Source organism: Triticum urartu, chromosome 6, assembly GCF_003073215.2.
Source record: "Triticum urartu cultivar G1812 chromosome 6, Tu2.1, whole genome shotgun sequence".
Lineage (NCBI taxonomy): Eukaryota > Viridiplantae > Streptophyta > Magnoliopsida > Poales > Poaceae > Triticum > Triticum urartu.
Window position 1 is genome coordinate 567,028,865 of NC_053027.1, and position 17,982 is coordinate 567,046,846.

The 17,982-nt window shown below is 45.0% G+C and overlaps 5 pseudogenes; all 5 read right to left on the reverse strand.

The window, feature by feature from the left end:
- Positions 1 to 491: 491 nt before the first annotated feature.
- On the reverse strand, positions 492 to 1,163 carry LOC125517060 (annotated as a pseudogene).
- Positions 1,164 to 3,869: 2,706 nt separating this feature from the next.
- LOC125517061 lies at positions 3,870 to 4,605 on the reverse strand (annotated as a pseudogene).
- A 2,297-nt stretch (positions 4,606 to 6,902) lies between these two features.
- Positions 6,903 to 7,785, reverse strand: LOC125517062 (annotated as a pseudogene).
- Positions 7,786 to 10,215: 2,430 nt separating this feature from the next.
- LOC125513074 lies at positions 10,216 to 11,273 on the reverse strand (annotated as a pseudogene).
- A 5,738-nt stretch (positions 11,274 to 17,011) lies between these two features.
- Positions 17,012 to 17,678, reverse strand: LOC125517063 (annotated as a pseudogene).
- Between the last annotated feature and the right edge of the window lie 304 nt (positions 17,679 to 17,982).

The window sequence follows — 17,982 nt, forward strand, 5'->3', positions numbered from 1 at the left end:
GATGGGGTTTCGTGCCGTAGCACAGGCATCTTACTAGTGTTTCAAAAGAAACTTGATAGAAGCCAACCGGTGATGAACATCCTAAATTTAGCACCACTTCATAACCTTCTCCAGACCAACATGCCAAGGATCTTCCCAAACTGAAGGACAAGAAGTAGCTCATGCCGGGTTGCCAAACTAAATTTTGCGGGACTTAACTGTTCTCTCAAACTCATCGATAATGATGTCAGGAAAATATCTTTTGAGATTTAGATACCCTTGGCTTGCGAGCATCATTCATTCGATTCAAAGAGATCATAAATTCAATGCAAGCATCTTCGAGGTTGCTGCAATGAAGCTGCTCAGCTAGAGCTAATATTGTAGCCACAGTCTCAACATCAAGACTCTTGTATAGCATGCCTTCACATATCACTTTCATCCTTTCCATCACATACTTATCGGCAGCCACAATTAAGTGCTTAACCATTTCTCTTTTGTCATCATCATCAAGATCAACCATGGAAGGCAATGAATCCATGTAGATGAAGTGAAGAAATGCCTTGAAAACAGTAGGTTGCATGTCGTCGATAGTTATGTCCGGTGACTTTGTCCCCTGTAGCTATAGGCTCGTAGAACTTGGCGTCGAAAACCGCCGACCGCATCTGAAGCAAAATCTTATGAGCGGGAAATACATCCCCTTGAACCTTGAAAGTCACATCTGCTCCTTTCTTCCCCTGTAGCAATGTTGCAAGATTATCCGAAAGTTCAGAGGGCGGCGTAGGGATCTATAGTTCTTCCTTGATAACACGGTATTCATGAACTTTGGAAAGCCTCAAGATGGGCTTTTAGGGTCGAACACTTTTGTCACTCAGCATACCGCCTTAATCGCCTGCCCACTAACTACATCTAGAGGCCACAACATGTAGTACGCCCTTACCATGGCGTTCTTGGTCGGGAGCTTGAGGAAGACAGAGGCGTAACCTTGGCTCCCCGAAACCGTCAGGGTAGTAGAGGATGCACCATTCGTAGCCGCCGATAGAGAATGGCGGAGAAGAGCGCAATGCGCCTCTACCAAGGCCCTTGAGCAGGTTGTTGCCGGCAATCTCGAACACGGCCGTGGCCTCCCTCGTCTCTTGTGTGCGCCTTAATAGCACCCTCACTATTGAACCCTGCGATGCTACCATCATGGAAGTTGGGAGGAGGAGGGGATCGGGATGAGTTGTAGCTCTCGATGAAGGCCCTTGGCGATGCTATTGGTGGTGGTGGTGAGGGAGGGGGAGTGGCGGCGGCACGACGGAAGAAAGTGACCAGGCGGAATGGGGAAGGTTAGGGTTTCGACATTGCAAAGGGGAAGTTTTGTGATGTTGTGTAGTGTTTATATAAGAATATAAGATAAGAATTAGTACTAACTCTTATTCTTAGGTTTTTATGATTTTATTGGATGGCACAAGAAACAAGTGGTTCCCTGTTCGCACACAGCCACATCACTGTGTACCTCCGGTGTTGAGCGTGGTACGCAGGACACGTTGCCAGGGGAGCCTCCATTTCACTTTGAGCATATGTTAGAGCCTCCAACATCTCAAGCAGTGTCGTCCATTTTCATCTACCACGTTAGCACTCTTTCCATCCTACCATGCCACCATCCCAAATATGTAGTGTACCTCAAGATCGAGGATTGGGCAGTGTACCTGGTCCACGATTTAACATGAGTCTTCTAGATTGAGAACTCCAGGGAATTCTAATATACATGCCTGAGAGTTCACATCTATAGTTCAATACTACTGAAATTCAAACTACTATGATCAGATTGTAAAGTACTCCCTCCATTCCCAAATATAAGATGTTCAACTGATTCAAAAGGAAACTTCTAAAAGACAGAAGGTTCTCATGACAGTGGCATGCAGACAAAAAGCTTACCACCTAATTATCACATCAATTATAGCCCAAGAAGCAAAGAGAAGAACCAATACCACGGGTTGCACAATCTGAAAAAGAGGAATAGCATGAACTAGGCATAAAAAGTTATGCATACTATTATAATACGGGTGAAATTTTCAATGATATGATATTATCAACTACAAGCAGAACATCATGCCAATGTATATATAGAAAGTTCAGAATTCCAGGGATCAACTATCTTGTTTCCTTTTCAAAAAGTTTAGTTTTTTTTCTCAATCTGGGAAAGTACAAAGTAATATGGACTATTATGGGTATAGAAGATAGATAACCAGAATGGAAACGGAAAAGGATGAGGCATAGAAAAAAGTGTTAGTGAAATATCAAATTTCGTTTGGCAATTTTTAAAAATGTCATTAACATAACGGAAACTTTTTTCTATTGAAAAAATGTTGGTAACACTAAAAAAATTACACATGTTTTAAAAAATGATCACGGCATTTTTCAAAAATGTTAGATGCATGTTAACAAAATGTTCCGTATGCATTTGACAAACGTTCAACATGTATCCAGATAAGTGTTCAATGTGTATTCGAAATAGTTCAATGTGTATCTAATTTTTTTAACATGTATACAAAAAATGTTCAACGTGTATTCAACAAAAGCCGACATGTATTTAAAAATAGAAAAAACAAATATGAAAAATAGAAAAGAAAATTAAAATCGATAAAAATGGGTTGAGAGAAATACAAAAGAGAAGTAGAAGGAAAGCTGCTAGGAACCTTCCCAAAACCAGATGGAAGGTTCCTCCAACTTCTCCTTAAAAGCTTCCCAAAACTATTAGATACCACATTGCTGGGCCAGCCCATTTCATCGATCCATGTAGGTGAGGGCTGCTTTTGTCCCACAACAAGCGAGGCATTGCATTTACGATGGGATTATGCCACTAATGTTGCGCACGGAACGTAACAACCCACCCGTGATGCACTAGGTTATCTGGTCCGTCATCTATATTATTTGGCCCAAGCCGGCGCAAGACATCAAGTCATGCTAGCTCTGCACGCAAACCATCGATCGTGCTCTGCCTAGCCATCTGGCCTCAGGCATGTCAGAAAAATCCTGCCGAAGTCTCGGATGATGGGAAGAGAGAGAGAGAGAGAGAGAGAGAGGGAGGGAGGGAGAGAGAGTGGTATTGCTTGGTATAGGAACACCTGAAGAAATTCATGAGGGTTATTTTTGCACAAAAAAGCCTTGAGCAAGGTTCCTCGCATATGGTGACCAGTCGGTGCGATTGTGACATGTTCACTCATATTTAACCAGTTGAAAACATCCCATGAGCTACACAATTATTGTGCATATTTGGAACAAGTTTATAGAAAGTGGTGCATTTTAGTCATTTCTCTATCATTGCCTTGTCGACAAAACCACATTGTCTTCACACTATTTTCCCTATTGCTCATACCGTTTCACAGGACCCCATCGGCACTTCTCGAACAATCTCACTTGTTTCCACCTTCTATCCCTATCGGCCTTCTCCCTTCATCCAAGCGAGGATGGACTATTTTTGTCTCCATACTTTGATGTGGTTCCATGGCATAGCACGGGCATGTTACTAGTGTATCAAAAGTAACTCGATAGAAGCCAACCGGTGATGGGCATCCTAAATTTAGCACCACTTCATAACCTTCTCAAAACCAACATGCCAAGGATCATCCGGAACTGAAAGATAACCAGTAGCTCATGCCGGTCGGCATACTAAATTTTGCAGGACTTAATTGTTCTCTCAAACACATCGATTATGATGCCAGGAAAAGATCTTTTGAGATGTAGATACCCTTGGCTTGCGAGAACATCATTCATATTATTCGAACAGAGCATCAATTCAATGCAAGCATATTTGAGGTTGTTGCAATGAAGCTACTAAGTTAGAGTTAATATTGTCGCTGCGGTCTCGGCATCAAGACTCTTCCATCGAATGCCTTCACATATCACCTTCATCCTTTTCGTCGCATACTTATGAGAAATAAGTGCTTAACCATTTCTCTTTTTTCATCATCATCATCAAGATCAACCATGGAAGGCAATGAATCCGTGTAGAAGAAGTGAAGAAATGCCTTGAATATAGCAGGTTGCAATTCGTCGATAGTTATGTCATGTGACTCGTTGTCCTCGATAGCCATACGCCCATAAAACTTGGTGTCAAAGACCGCCGACTGCATCGCAAGAAAAATCTTATTAGCAGAAAATATATCCCCTTGAACCTTAAAAGTCACTTCTGCTCCTTTCTTCCCCTCTAGCTATGTTGCAATATTATCCGAAAGTTCAAAGGGCAGCACATGATCTCTAGTGCTTCCTTGATAACCCGGACTTCGCACTACATCATGAGACAATTGTTCCCCACGTACGCCGGCTTGGTGGTCTTCATGAACTTAATTTGGAAAGCCCCAAGATGGGATTTTAGGGTCGAACACTTTTGTCACTCAGCATACCGCCTTAATCGTCTGGCCACTAACCGCATCTAGAGGCCACAACCTGTAGTATGCCCTCACCATGGCGTTCTTGGTCGGGGGCTTGAGGAAGACAGAGGCGCAACCTTGGCTCCCCGAAACTGACGGGGTAGTAGAGGATGCACCAGTCGTAGTCGCCGATAGAGAATGGCGGAGAAGAGCGCAATGCGCCTCTACCAAGGCCCTTGAGCAGGTTGTTGCCGGCAATCTCGAACACGACCATGGCCTCCGTCGTCTCTTGTGTGCGCCTCAATAGCACCCTCACTATTGAACCCTGCGATGCTACCATCATGGAAGTTGGGAGGAGGAGGGGATCGGGGTGAGTTGTAACTCTCGATGAAGGCCCTTGGCAATGATATTGGTGGTGGTGGGGAGGGAGGGGGGTGGCGGCGGCGCGGCGGAAGAAAGTGACCAGGCAGAATGGCAAGGTTAGGGTTTCGAGTTTGCAAAGGAGAAGTTTTGTGATGTCGTGTAGTGTTTATATAAGAATATAAGATAAGAATTAGTACTAACTCGTATTCCTAGGTTTTTATTATTTTATGGATGGCACAAGAAACAAGTGGTTCCCTGTTCGCACACAGCCACATCACCGTGTACCTCAGATGTTGAGCGCGGTACGCAGGACACGTTGTCGGGGGAGCCTCCGTGTCACCTCAAGCATACGTTAGAGCCTCCAACATCTCAAGCAGTGCCGTCCATTTTCATCTACGACCTTAGCACACTTTCCATCCTACCATGCCACCATCCCAAATATGTAGTGTACCTCAAGATCGAGGATTGGCCAGTGTACCTGGTCCACGACTTAACATGAGTCTTCTAGATTGAGAACTCCAGAGAATTCTAATATACATGCCTGAGAGTTCACATCTACAGTTCAGTACTACTGAAATTCGAGCTACTATGATCAGATTGTAAAGTACTCCCTCCCTTCCCAAATATAAGATGTTCAACCGATTCAAAAGGAAACTTTTGAAAGACAGAAGGTTCTCATGACAGTGGCATGCAGATGAAAGGCTTGCCACCTAATTATCACATCGATTATATCCCAAAAAGCAAAGAGAAGAACCAATACCACGGGTTGCACAATCTGAAAAGAGGAATAGCATGAACCATGCATAAAGAGTTATGCATACTATTATAATACGGGTGAAATTTCTAATGATATGATATTATCAACTACAAGCAGAATATCATGTCAATGTATATATAGAAAGTTCAGAATTTCAGGGATCAACTATCATGTCAATGTATAAGTGGTCGATGTGTATTCGAAAAAACTTCAACGTGCATCTATTTTTTTCAACATGTATTCAATAAAAGTCGACATGTTTGTAAATATAGAAAAAAACAAATAGGAAAAATAGAAAAACAAAATGAAAATCGATAAAAAGGGGTAGAGAGAAATACAAAAGATAAGTAGAAGGAAAGCTGCTAGGAACCTTCCGAAAACCGGGTGGAAGGTTTCTCCAACTTCTCCTTAAAAGCTTCCCAAAACTATTAGATACCACATTGCTAAGCGAGCCCATTTCATCGATCCCTGTAGGTGAGGGCTGCTTATGTCCCGCAATAAGCGAGGCATTACATTTGCGATGGGATTATGCCACTAAAGTTGCGCACAAGACGTAAAACCCACCTGTGATGCACTAGGCTCTCTGGTCCATCATCTATATTATCGCCTAGCCCTCTGGCCTCAGGCATGTCATAAAAATCCGGCCCAAGTCTCGGCTGATGGGAAGAGAGAGAGAGAGAGAGGGGGGGGGGGGGGAGAGAGAGAGAGGGAGGGAGAGAGTGGTATTGCTTGGTATAGAAACACCTCAAGAAATTCATGAGGGTTATTTTTGCACACAAAAAGCCTTGAGCAAGATTCCTCGCATATGGTGACCAGTCGGTGCGATTGTGACATGTTCACTCATATTTAACCAGTTGAAAATATCCCATGAGCTACACAACTATTGTGCATATTTGGAACAAGTTTATAGACCAGTGGTGCATTTTAGTCATTTCGCTATCATTGCCTTGTCAACAAAACCTCCATGTCTTCACACTATTTTCCATATTGCTGGTACCGTTTAACAGGACCCCATCGCCACTTCTCACTTGTTTGTGCTCCACCTTCTATCCCTATCCGCCTTCTCCCTTCATCCAAGTGAGGATGGACTATTTTTGTCTCCATACTTTGATGTGGTTCTGTGGCATAGCACGGGCATCTTACTAGTGTATCAAAAGTAACTTGATAGAAGCCAACCGGTGATGGGTATCCTAAATGTAGCACCACTTCATAACCTTCTCAAAACCAACATGCCAAGGATCTTCTAGAACTGAAGGACAGGCAGTAGCTCATGCTGGGTTGGCATACTAAATTTTGCGGGACTTAACTGTTCTCTCAAACACATCGATTATGACGTCAGGAAAAGATCTTTTGAGATGTAGATACCCATGGCTTGCAAGCACATCGTTCATATTATTCGAACAGAGCATAAATTCAATGCAAGCATATTTGAGGTTGTTGCAATGAAGCTGCTAAGTTAGAGCTAATATTGTCGCCGCGGTCTCAACATCAAGACTCTTCCATAGCATGCCTTCACATATCACCTTCATCCTTTTCGTTGCATACTTATCAGCAGCCACAAGTAAGTGCTTAACTATTTCTCTTTTTCCATCATCATTAAGATCAACCATGGAAGGCAATGAATCCATGTAGAAGAAGTTAAGAAATGCCTTGAATACAGCAGGTTGCATGTCGTCGATAGTTATGTCCTGTGACTCGTTGTCCCCCATAGCCATAGGCCCGTAAAACTTCGTGTCAAAGACCGCCGACTGCATTGCAAGCAAAATCTTATTAGCAGAAAATATATTCCCTTGAACGTTAAAAGTCACGTTTGCTCCTTTCTTCCCCTCTAGCAATGTTGCAAGATTATCCGAAAGTTCATAGGGCAGCACATTATCTCTAGTGCTTCCTTGATAACACGAACTTCGCACTCCATCACGAGACAATTGTTCCCCACGTACGTCGGCTTGGTGGTCTTCATAAACTTTGGAAAGCCCCAAGATGGGCTTTTAGGGTCGAACACTTTTGTCACTTGGCACACCGCCTTAATCGTTTGCCCCTAACTGCATCCAGAGGCCACAACCTATATAACGCCCTCACCACGACATTCTTGGTCATGATCTTGAGAAAGACAGAGGCGTGACCTTGGCTCTCCTCGTCCCCAAAACCGTCGGGGCAGTACAGGATGCACCATTCGTAGCTGCCGATAGAGAATGGCAGAGAAGAGCGCAATTCGCCTCTACCAAGGCCCTTGAGCAGGTTTTAGCCGGCAATCTCAGACGCGTCCGTGGCCTCCGTCATCTCTTGGGTGTGCCTCAATGGCACCCTCACTATTGAACCCCGTGATGATGCCATTGCGGAAGTTGGGAGGAGGAGGGGGCGGGGTGGGTTGTAACTCTCGATGAAGGCACTTGGCGATGCTATTGGTGCTGGTGGGGAGGGAAGGGGGAGTGGCGGCGGCGCGGCGGAAGAAAGTGACCAGGCGGATAGGGGGAAGGTCAGGGTTTCAATTTGGAAAGGGGGAAGTTTTGTGTTGTCGTGTAGTAGTTATATAAGAATATAAGATAACCATTAGTACTTAACTTATACTCTTAGGTTTTTATGATTTTATTTGATGGAACAAGAAACAAGTGGTTCCTTGTTCGCACACGGCCACATCACCGTGTACCTCCGGTGTTGAGTGCGGTACGCAGGACACGTCGACGGAGGAGCCTCCGTTTCACAGAAGTTAGCGCCTTCGTTATCTCTAGCAGTGTTGTCCATTTTCATCTACCACCTTAGCACTCTTTCCATCCTACCATCCCAAACATGCAGTGTACCTCAAGATCGAGGATTGGCCAGTGTACCTGGTCCATGATTTAACCTGACTCTTCTACATTGGGAACTCTAGGGAATTCTCATATAAATTCCCGAGAGTTCACATCTGCAGTTCAGTACTACTGAAATTCGAACTACTATGATCATATTGTAAAGTACTCCCCTGATTCACAAATATAAGATGCTCAGCTGATTGGAAGTGAAACTTTTGACAGAGAGAGGATTCCATGATGGTGGCATGCAGACGAAGAGCTTACCACCTAATTAACACATCGATTGTAGCCCACGAAGCAAACAGAAGAACCAATACCACATGTTGCACAATCTAAAAGAAGGAATAGCATGAACCAGCCATCAAAAGCTATGCATAATATTATAATACAGGTGAAATTTCCAATGATATGCTAATATCAACTATAAGCAGAATATCATGTCAATGTATATATAGAAAGTTCATAATTTCAGGGATCAACTATCTTGTTTCCTTTTTAGGAAGTTCATTTCTCTTGTCAATCTAGGAAAGTACAAATTAATATGGACTATTATGGTTATAGAGGATAGATAACTAGAATGGAAACCGAAAAGGTTGAGGCATGGAAAAAAAAGTGTTAGGGAAATGTCAAATTTTGTTTGGCAATTTTTAAAACTGTCATTAACATATAAAAACTCATTTTTCCATTAAAAATGTTTGTAACACTTAAAAAAATTAGGCATGTTTTAAAAAATGTTCATGACATTTTTAAAAAATGTTGGATGCATGTTAAAAAATGTTCCATATGCATTTGGTAAATGTTCAACATGTATTCAGATAAGTGTTCAATGTGTATTCGAAAAAAGTTCAATGTGTATCTAATTTTTTTCACCGTGTATTCAACAAAAGTCAACATGTATTTTAAAAATAGAAAAAACAAACAGGAAAAATAGAATAACAAAATGAAAACTGGTAAAAATGGGAGATAAATACAAAAGAGAAGTGGAAGGAAAGCTGTTAGGATCCTTCCCAAAACTGGACGGAAGGTTCCTCCGACTTCTCCTTAAAAGCTTCCCAAAACTATAAGATACCACATTGTTGGGCAAGCCCATTTCATCGATCCCTGTAGGTGAGGGCTGCTTATGTCCCACAACAAACGCGGCATTGCATTTGCGATGGGATTATGCCACTAATGTTGCACACAAGACGTAACAACCCACCCGTGATACACTAGGTTGTATGGTCCATCTTCTATATTATCTGGCCCAACCCGGCGTAGGACATCACGTCATGCTAGCTCCGCACACAAACCGTCGATCGTGCTCTTCCTAGCCATTTGGCCTCAGGCATGTCAGAAAAATCCGGCCCAAGTCTCGCCTGACGCGAAGAGAGAGAGAGAGAGAGAGAGAGAGAGAGAGGGGGGGGGTATTGCTTGGCATAGAAACACCTCAAAAAATTATGAGGGTTATTTTTGCACACAAAAAGCTTTGAGCAAGATTCCTCGCATATGGTGACCATTCAGTGCCATTGTGACATGTTCACTCATATTTAACAAGTTGAAAACATCCCATGAGCTACACAACTATTGTGCATATTTGGAACAAGTTTATAGACTAATGGTCCATTTTAGTCAATTCACTATCATTGCCTCGTCGACAAAACCTCCTTGTCTTCACACTGTTTTCCCTCTTGCTCGTACCATTTCACAAGACCACATCGACGCTTCTCGAACAATCTCACATGTTTGTGCTCCACCTTCTATCCCTATCGGCCTTCTCCCTCCATCCAAGCAAATATGGACTATTTTGTCTCCATACTTTGATGTGGTTCCATGGCATAGCACGGAGATCTTACTAGTGTATCAAAAGTAAGTCGATAGAAGCCAACCGGTGATGGGCATCCTAAATTTAGCACCACTTCATAACCTTCTCCAAACCAACATGCCAAGGATCTTCCATGACTGAAGGACAAGCAGTAGCTCATGCCGGGTTGGCATACTAAATTTTGCGGGACTTAACTGTTCTCTCAAACACATCGATAATGACATCAGGAAAAGATCGTTTGAAATATAGATACCCTTGGCTTGTGAGCACATCATTCATTCTATTTGAAGAGAGCATAAATTCAATGCAAGCATCTTTGAGGTTGCTGCAATGAAGCTGCTCTGCTAGAGCTAATATTTTCGCCATGGTCTCAACATCAAGCATCTTGCATAGCTTGCCTTCACATATCACCTTCATCCTTTCCATCGCATACTTATCGGTAGCCACAAGTAACTGCGTAAGCATTTCTCTTTTGTCATCATTACCAAGATCAACCATGGAAGGCAATGAATCCATGTTGATGAAGTGAAGAAATGCCTTGAAAACAGCAGGTTGCATGTCGTCGATAGTTATGTCCTGTGACTCATTGTCCCCCATAGCCATAGGCATGTAGAACTTGGCGTCGAAGACCGCCGACCGCATCGCAAGCAAAATCTTACGAGCTGAAAATATATTCCCTTGAACCTTGAAAGTCACGTATGCTCTTTTCTCCCCCTCTAGCAATGTTGCAAGATTATCCAAAAGTTCAGAGGGCCACACATGGATCTCTAGTTCTTCCTTGACAACACATACTTCGCACTCCATCATGAGACAATTGTTCCGCACGTACGTCTACTACGTCGACTTGGTAGTCTTCTTGAACTTTGGAAAGCCCCAAGATGTGCTTTTAGGGTGGAACACTTCTATCACTTGGCACACCGCCTTAATCATCTGTCCCCTAGCCGCATCCAAAGGACAAAACCTATAGAACGCGCTCACCAGGGTGTTCTTGGTCAGGAGCTTGAGGAAAACAGAGGCGTACCTTGGCTCCCCTCATCCCCAAAACTGTCGGGGTAGTACAGGATGCACCATTCGTAGTCGCCGATAGATAATGGTGGAGAAGAGTGCAATTCACCTCTACCAAGGCTCTTGAGCAGGTTGTAGCTGGCAATATCAAACACGGCTATGGCCTCCATCGTCTCTTGTGTGTGCCTCAATGGCACCCTCACTGTTGAACTATGTGATGCTACCATTGCGGGAGTTGGGAGGAGGAGGAGGGTTGGGACGGGTTGTAACTCTCGATGAAGACCCTTGGCGATGCTATTGGTGGTGGTGGGGAGGGGAGGGGGAGTGACCAAGCGGATTGGGGGAAGGTTAGTGCTTCGACTTTGGAAGGGGGAAGTTTTGTGCTGTCGTGCAGTGGTTATATAATAATATAAGATAGGAATTAGTATAAACTCTTATTCTTAGGTTTTTACGGTTTTATTCGTTGGCAAAAGAAACATGTGGTTCCCTGTTCTCACACAACCACGTCACCATGTACCTCCGGTGTTGAGTGCGGTATGCAAGACACGTCACCGGAGGAGCCTCTGTTTCACCTCGAGCCTAAGTTAGTGCCTCTGACATCTCAAGTAGTACCGTCGATTTTCATCTACCACCTTAGCATTCTTTCGATCCTACCTCCCAAACATGTAGTATACCTCAAAATCGAGGATTGGCCAGTGTACCTTGTCCATGATTTAACCGATTCTACTAGATGGAGAACTCCAGTGAATTCTAATATACATGCCTGAGAGTTCACATCTCCAGTTCACTACTACTGAAATTTGAACTACTATGATCAGATTGTAAAGTACTCCCTCCATTCACAAATATAAGATGTTCAACTGATTCCAAAGGAAACTTTTGTAAGAGAGAGGGTTTTCCCATGAAAGTGGCATACAAACGAAGAGCTTACCACCTAATTAACACATCGATTATAGCCCACGAAGCAAAAAGAACCAATACCACGGGTTACACAATCTGCAAAAGAGGAATAGCATGAACCAGGCATAAAAAGCTATGTATAATATTATAATACAGGTGAAATTTCCAATGATATGCTATTACCAACTAGGAGCAAAATATCATGTCAATCTACATATAGAAAGTTCAGAATTTCAGGGATCAACTATCTTGTTTCCTTTTCAAAAAGTTCATTTTTTTCTCAGTCTGGGAAAGTACAAATTAATATGAACTATTATGGACATAGAGGATTGATAACCAGAATAGAAACAGCAAAGGCTGAGGCACGGAAAAAAAGTGTTAGTGAAATACCAAATTTTGTTTGGCAATTTTCAAAAATGTCATTAACATATAAAAAATTTGTTTTTCCATTAAAAATGTTTGTAACACTTCAATTTTTTACGCATGTTTTAAAAAATGTTCATGATATTTAAAAAAATGTTAGATGCATGTTATAAAATAGAGCTCTTTTACGGTGGTTGTAGAGTTATGACTTGTAATTTCGTGTAACTCCCCTCCAGAATATTTTGGACCGTCGGATTTATAATAATAATTTATAACGAGTGTTTTGCAGAGAAACCCTTGACTATTTTGATAATCAACCCGCAGTATATGCAAAATAAACGTTTCGCTCTCCCGTTTCGTACGTCACCCTTCGCCGGCTGCATGAGTTGTTTCATTTCGTCCCGATTCCCCTCCTCCTGACCCCACGAACCCTAGCTGCTGCACCAACGCAAGCCCGCCGCCGCTTCAACGTTGCCCCGCAGCCGACCGGCACATCGCTTCCCCGTGCCCTCGCACCGGTCCTGCTCCACCCTCTCGCCTCCCTCCGCCCTAGGCCCGTCTTGCGCCGCCAGAAGCAACTCCCGGTCTCCAGCCGCCGACCTCGCCTCACTCCTCTCCGGTCGTCGTTGTTGCCAAGGAAGTAGCCGGCGGAACGCAGCGAACCCCGACCTCCTCCACAACAGCCGACGCCCCTCCCTCTAGCGAGTTCACCCTGTCGTCGCCTGCTGCAGAAGCGGGACGAGCCTCCCAAACGCAGCGAGCTCCTTGAGTACGGTCAGATTGCTGGCTCCTTCTCTGGCCTACCCATCCCTAGCTCAAGAACTTATATGTCAGTTAATATATGATACCCTTGTGGCAGTTTGCATTTTATACTGTGCTTCGTATTGCAGCTACAAGCATGCAGAGGATTATCAAGAACGCGTTATAGCTGCTTATGAAAGCTGCGGACCTGATTCGTCACACTGCATTAGAATTAGAAGTTTACTTTGTTATGTTCTTTGGTGCAGCACAACTGGGTGCAGTTTGTTTCTTATGTGGAGTTCGCTGGATCAAACTTCATATTCTACGTTGCTCTATTTTTTGCTGCACCTGAGATGCCTTTTATGCTTTCAGTATGATCTTGTGTGCACTTAGGTGGTTCGAAGACTGAACTCCAGTATCCATGCGATATGTACGGATGTGAATACATGACCGTACGAGCTTCGATCTGTTTTGTTACGTCCAGCGGCTCGACGCAGAAGGGCGCCTCTTCACCGATGATTGTTGGCGGCTGTAGCGAAGTGCTGTTTCCTGGCGCTGAAGTCCAGAGCTAGCGTCTTCAGAGACAGTGGCTGTCGTCTCGGTTGTGTCTTCCAAGCTGAACGTCCTCAGATTCTCCATGTTGTAGTCCTGAAAACTAGCCAAAAGGAGTTGGGTCTGTGGCATTCGTTGAATGTTTCGCTAATGCTTTGCAGTTGAGAGTGTTTTGATGGTGTCTTCATCGCCTCAGAAATTTTGATCATTTTTATTTAACCAAGTTAAGTTAAAAATAGGTACCCATTGTTTTTATGAAAAAAGGTGGGGCCTGGACTCGAACGTAGGACCTTTGGTGGTTGCTCTAGCGCTCATCTATGTGCGCGGAGCACAAGCAAAAATTACACCCAAGATAAATAGATGGTCCGCATTCCAAGCAGGCCAACTAATCCTAAACGTTGATGCTTCATAGTAGTTCATCACATACTACAAATACTACATGATCAAACACTAGTTCATTACAAACACTAGTTCATATTACATACTACATTCACTACTAGTACTAAGGGGGGTGGGGATCTCACGGTGGCGAGCTGGCGGCCATGGATGACATGGTGGAGGAGCTCAATCCTCCTCGTCGGAGCTGCCGAGGTCGATGTACTTCTCCCTTTGCTCCTCGCGGATGCGCCGCCACTCGTCATCCTTCTCCTTGGCGGAAGGTTCGCCCGACCGTCTGCTGGAGCATGAGGGCTTCGAGCTCCTCGTCATGGCGAGCTGGCGGCCATGGACGACGCGGTGGAGGAGCTCAATCCTCCTCGTCCGAGCTGCCGAGGTCGATGTACTTCTCCCTCTGCTCCTCGCGGATGCGCCGCCACTTGTCGTCCTTCTCCTTGGTGGAAGGTTCGCCCGACCGTCTGCTGGAGCATGAGGGCTTCGAGCTCCTCGTCGTGGCGAGCTGGCGGCCATGGACGACGCGGTGGAGGAGCTCAATCCTCCTCGTCAGAGCTGCCGAGGTCGATGTACTTCTCCCTCTGCTCCTCGCGGATGCGCCGCCACTCGTCGTCCTTCTCCTTGGCGGAAGGTTCGCCCGACCGTCTGCTGGAGCATGAGGGTTTTGAGCTCCTCGTCGTGGCGCCGGCGCTCCGCCTCCTCGCGCAAGCTGCGTTCGGCAATGGCGGCCGCGACCGCGTAGACATCGGCGACGAAGTCCTTGGGCCCGACAACGCCACGGCGCATGATCTCCTCGGGCTCCTCCCTCTTCACGGGGAGAAGCCTCTCGCCAGAAGAGGAAGAGCTCGCCGCGCGGGTGAGCCACGCGGCAGATCTCGATCCTGCAGCGGAGGAGCCCGCGGCGGAGGACCCCGTGGCCGGCTGACGATCGTACTCCTCCGTCTCGCGACGGCGGCGAGAGGCCCCGGTTCATCCACTTCTTGGCCCCGCGCTTCCTCGCGCCGTCCGAGCGGACACGCCGCTTGCGCTCGGGGTCGCGGCAATCACCGGAGTTGTGGCCGAAGCTCCACATGGTATTTCGAGGCGGGTGCGGGCTCGCCGGCGGCGAGAAATGCAAGGAGGTAGTGGGGAATCGATGTGGAACGCGGCGGCGGAGGTATAGGGTTTCGACCCTTAGATATACCGCTTCTGCTGGGCGGTTTGCGGGCCGCGGTAAATTTTTTTATGGGCCGGACGAGTATACGGGCTCTGTTCTGGCCAAAAAATTGGGCCGAGCACGTATACTCGCTGGACTTATGCGGGTTTGCGAGATTTACAGCATCTGTTAGAGATGCTCTAAGACTGATAACCTTATGTATATATGGAATGAAAAGAAAAGAAGAAACGTACACCTGGTTAATTTTTTATACCGCTTAATTGTCCATGAACTTGAATCAGTTGAGTTGGATACTTGAGTGCACAGTGGGGAAGCCACTCATCAGCTGGGTAGTCAATTGACTACCCAGCTTTTTGATGAAACTAGCATATGCATGCAAAAATGTTGAATTTTTTGGTTCAAATTTATATACCTGACTATACAATTTGAAAATGACAACACAAGACTGCAGTTCTGGCTCCGCCACTGTGAGTGCACATGGAAGAAGCAAGTACTGAAGATCCAGTGCAACGACTTCTGGAGATCGATTCAGCTGGATACTCCAGTGCACAAGTATACTTGGGTGAATTTATACCCGTTGAATTGTTAAAGAAGTATTGTCCACAATCGTACTATTTTAGCTACTATAGAAATTCACAAGCGAAAGAACCCCAAACGGTAACATTAAACAACTTATAATTTGCTGGGTGAATGACATGATCAAGATGGTAATGGAACTGGGCAAAATATTCTCACTCTCGTGAGTGCAGCATTACATAGTATTTCAGTTCTGAAAGTAACTCTCTCTATACTATGCCTATTCTTTGAGTTCTTCTGTGCATATTGGTTCACTATCTCATCTTCTTGGCTGCTCTGAAGCTCGATCGTTTTGAAGCAGAGATCAAACGAGGAATCCCCATTAAACATGGTCAAGGAATCACCAAAGCAAGCATAGTCCCCGAAGCGACAGTCAAGCTTCGGATTCCAACTCAGCAAACATTAAGGCCCGGTCATCTCAGTGATGTGTGACTGGGTGGCGACCACGGTGGCGTGCCCGGCAGCCGCCGCTTCCTCGAGGGACGGCAAGCAGGTTACGATGGGAGGGGAACCCGGCGGCATGTCCGGCGACCGCCTCTTCCACGAGGGATGGCGAGCAGGTCGTGTGGTGGTGGGGAACCCGATGCGGCCGCTTTCGTGAGGGACGACGAGCAGGTCGCCAGGGAAGTCGTCAACGGCGGCAGAGATCGGAATCTACGGCTGTATCCGATGATACATTAGGATTTATTTAGGAACATTAGGAGGTACTTTGAGATTTGGATCAGGAATGACGTACGTGTTAACATCTGAGGAGGGGCCTCACGCGGAAGGCCCTGACCGTGGTAAAAATAACGCATATACCCTTTTATAAAACATAAAAAGAATATCCCACCTAGTTTTGGTACTGGTCCCACCATTACTTTGTAATTTCATGTAATTTCATGTAATTTCACTCTCGTAACTCCTTGTAACTCTAATTTTATTACCGTCAGATTATAGAGCATGGACGGTCCCTAAAATCGCCAATCACCGTAACAATTGTATAAAAAATATTCCATATGCATTTGACAAATGTACAACATATATTCGGAATTTCAGATAAGTGTTCAATGTGTATTCGAAAAAACTTCAATGTGCATCTATTTTTTTAAACATGTATAGAAAAATCTTCAACATGTATTCAACAAAAGTCAACATGTTTGTAAATATAAAAAATAACAAACAGGAAAAATAGAAAAACAAAATGAAAATCGATAAAAACGGGTAGAGAGAAATACAAAAGAGAAGTAGAAGGAAAGCTGCTAGGAACCTTCCCAAAACCGGGTGGAAGGTTTCTCCAACTTCTCCTTAAAAGCTACTATTCGAAGAGAGCATAAATTCAATACAAGCATCTTTGAGGTTGATGCAATGAAGTTGCTCAACTAGAGCTAATATTGTCGCCACGGTCTCAACATCAAGGCTCATGCATAGCATGCCTACACATATCAACTTCATCCTTTTCATCACATGCTTATCAGCAGCCACAAGTAAGTGCTTAACCATTTCTCTTTTTTCATCATCATCAAGACCAACCATGGAAGGCAATGCATGAATCCGTGTAGATGAAGTGAAGAAATGCGTTGAAAATAGCAGGTTGCGTGTCGTCGATAGTTATGTCCTGTGACTCTTTGTCCCTCGTTGCCATAGGCCTGCGGAACTTGGCATCGAAGATCGCCGACCGCATCGCAAGCAAAATCTTATGAGCAGAAACAATCTCCCCTTGAACCTTGAAAGTCACGTTTGTTCCTTTCTTCCCCTCTAGCAATATTGCAGGGTTATCCGAAAGGTCAGAGGGTGGCACATGGATCTCGGGTATTTCCTTGTCCTTGATAACACTGTCTTCCCTCTTGATCATGAGAAAATCGTTCCGCACGTACGCGGGCTAAATGGTCTTCACAAACTTTGGAAAGCCCAAAGATGGGCTTTTAGGGCCGAACACTTTTGTCACTTGGCTTATGAACACCGCCTTAACCATCTGCCCCCTAACCGCATCCAGAGGCCAATTATGGAACCCCTCACCATGGCGTTCTTGGTGAGGAGCTTGAGGCAGACAAAGGTGAGAAGGGGAGGAGGGAAGCGAGGAGGACGTCGTGGACCTGCAACACTTCCATCATCAACAAGTTCTTGTGAAGCTCTGCGTCTTCACCGCCCTATTCCTCCGCTTCGCGAGCTATGCAACATGGTGGCAGGGATCGGCTTCGTCCCTGAATTCTTGGTTGACGAAAAATCCCATTGGTCCTCCCCTTCTCCCAGTGCTTTGCTGGTCTGGCTTTGCCTGC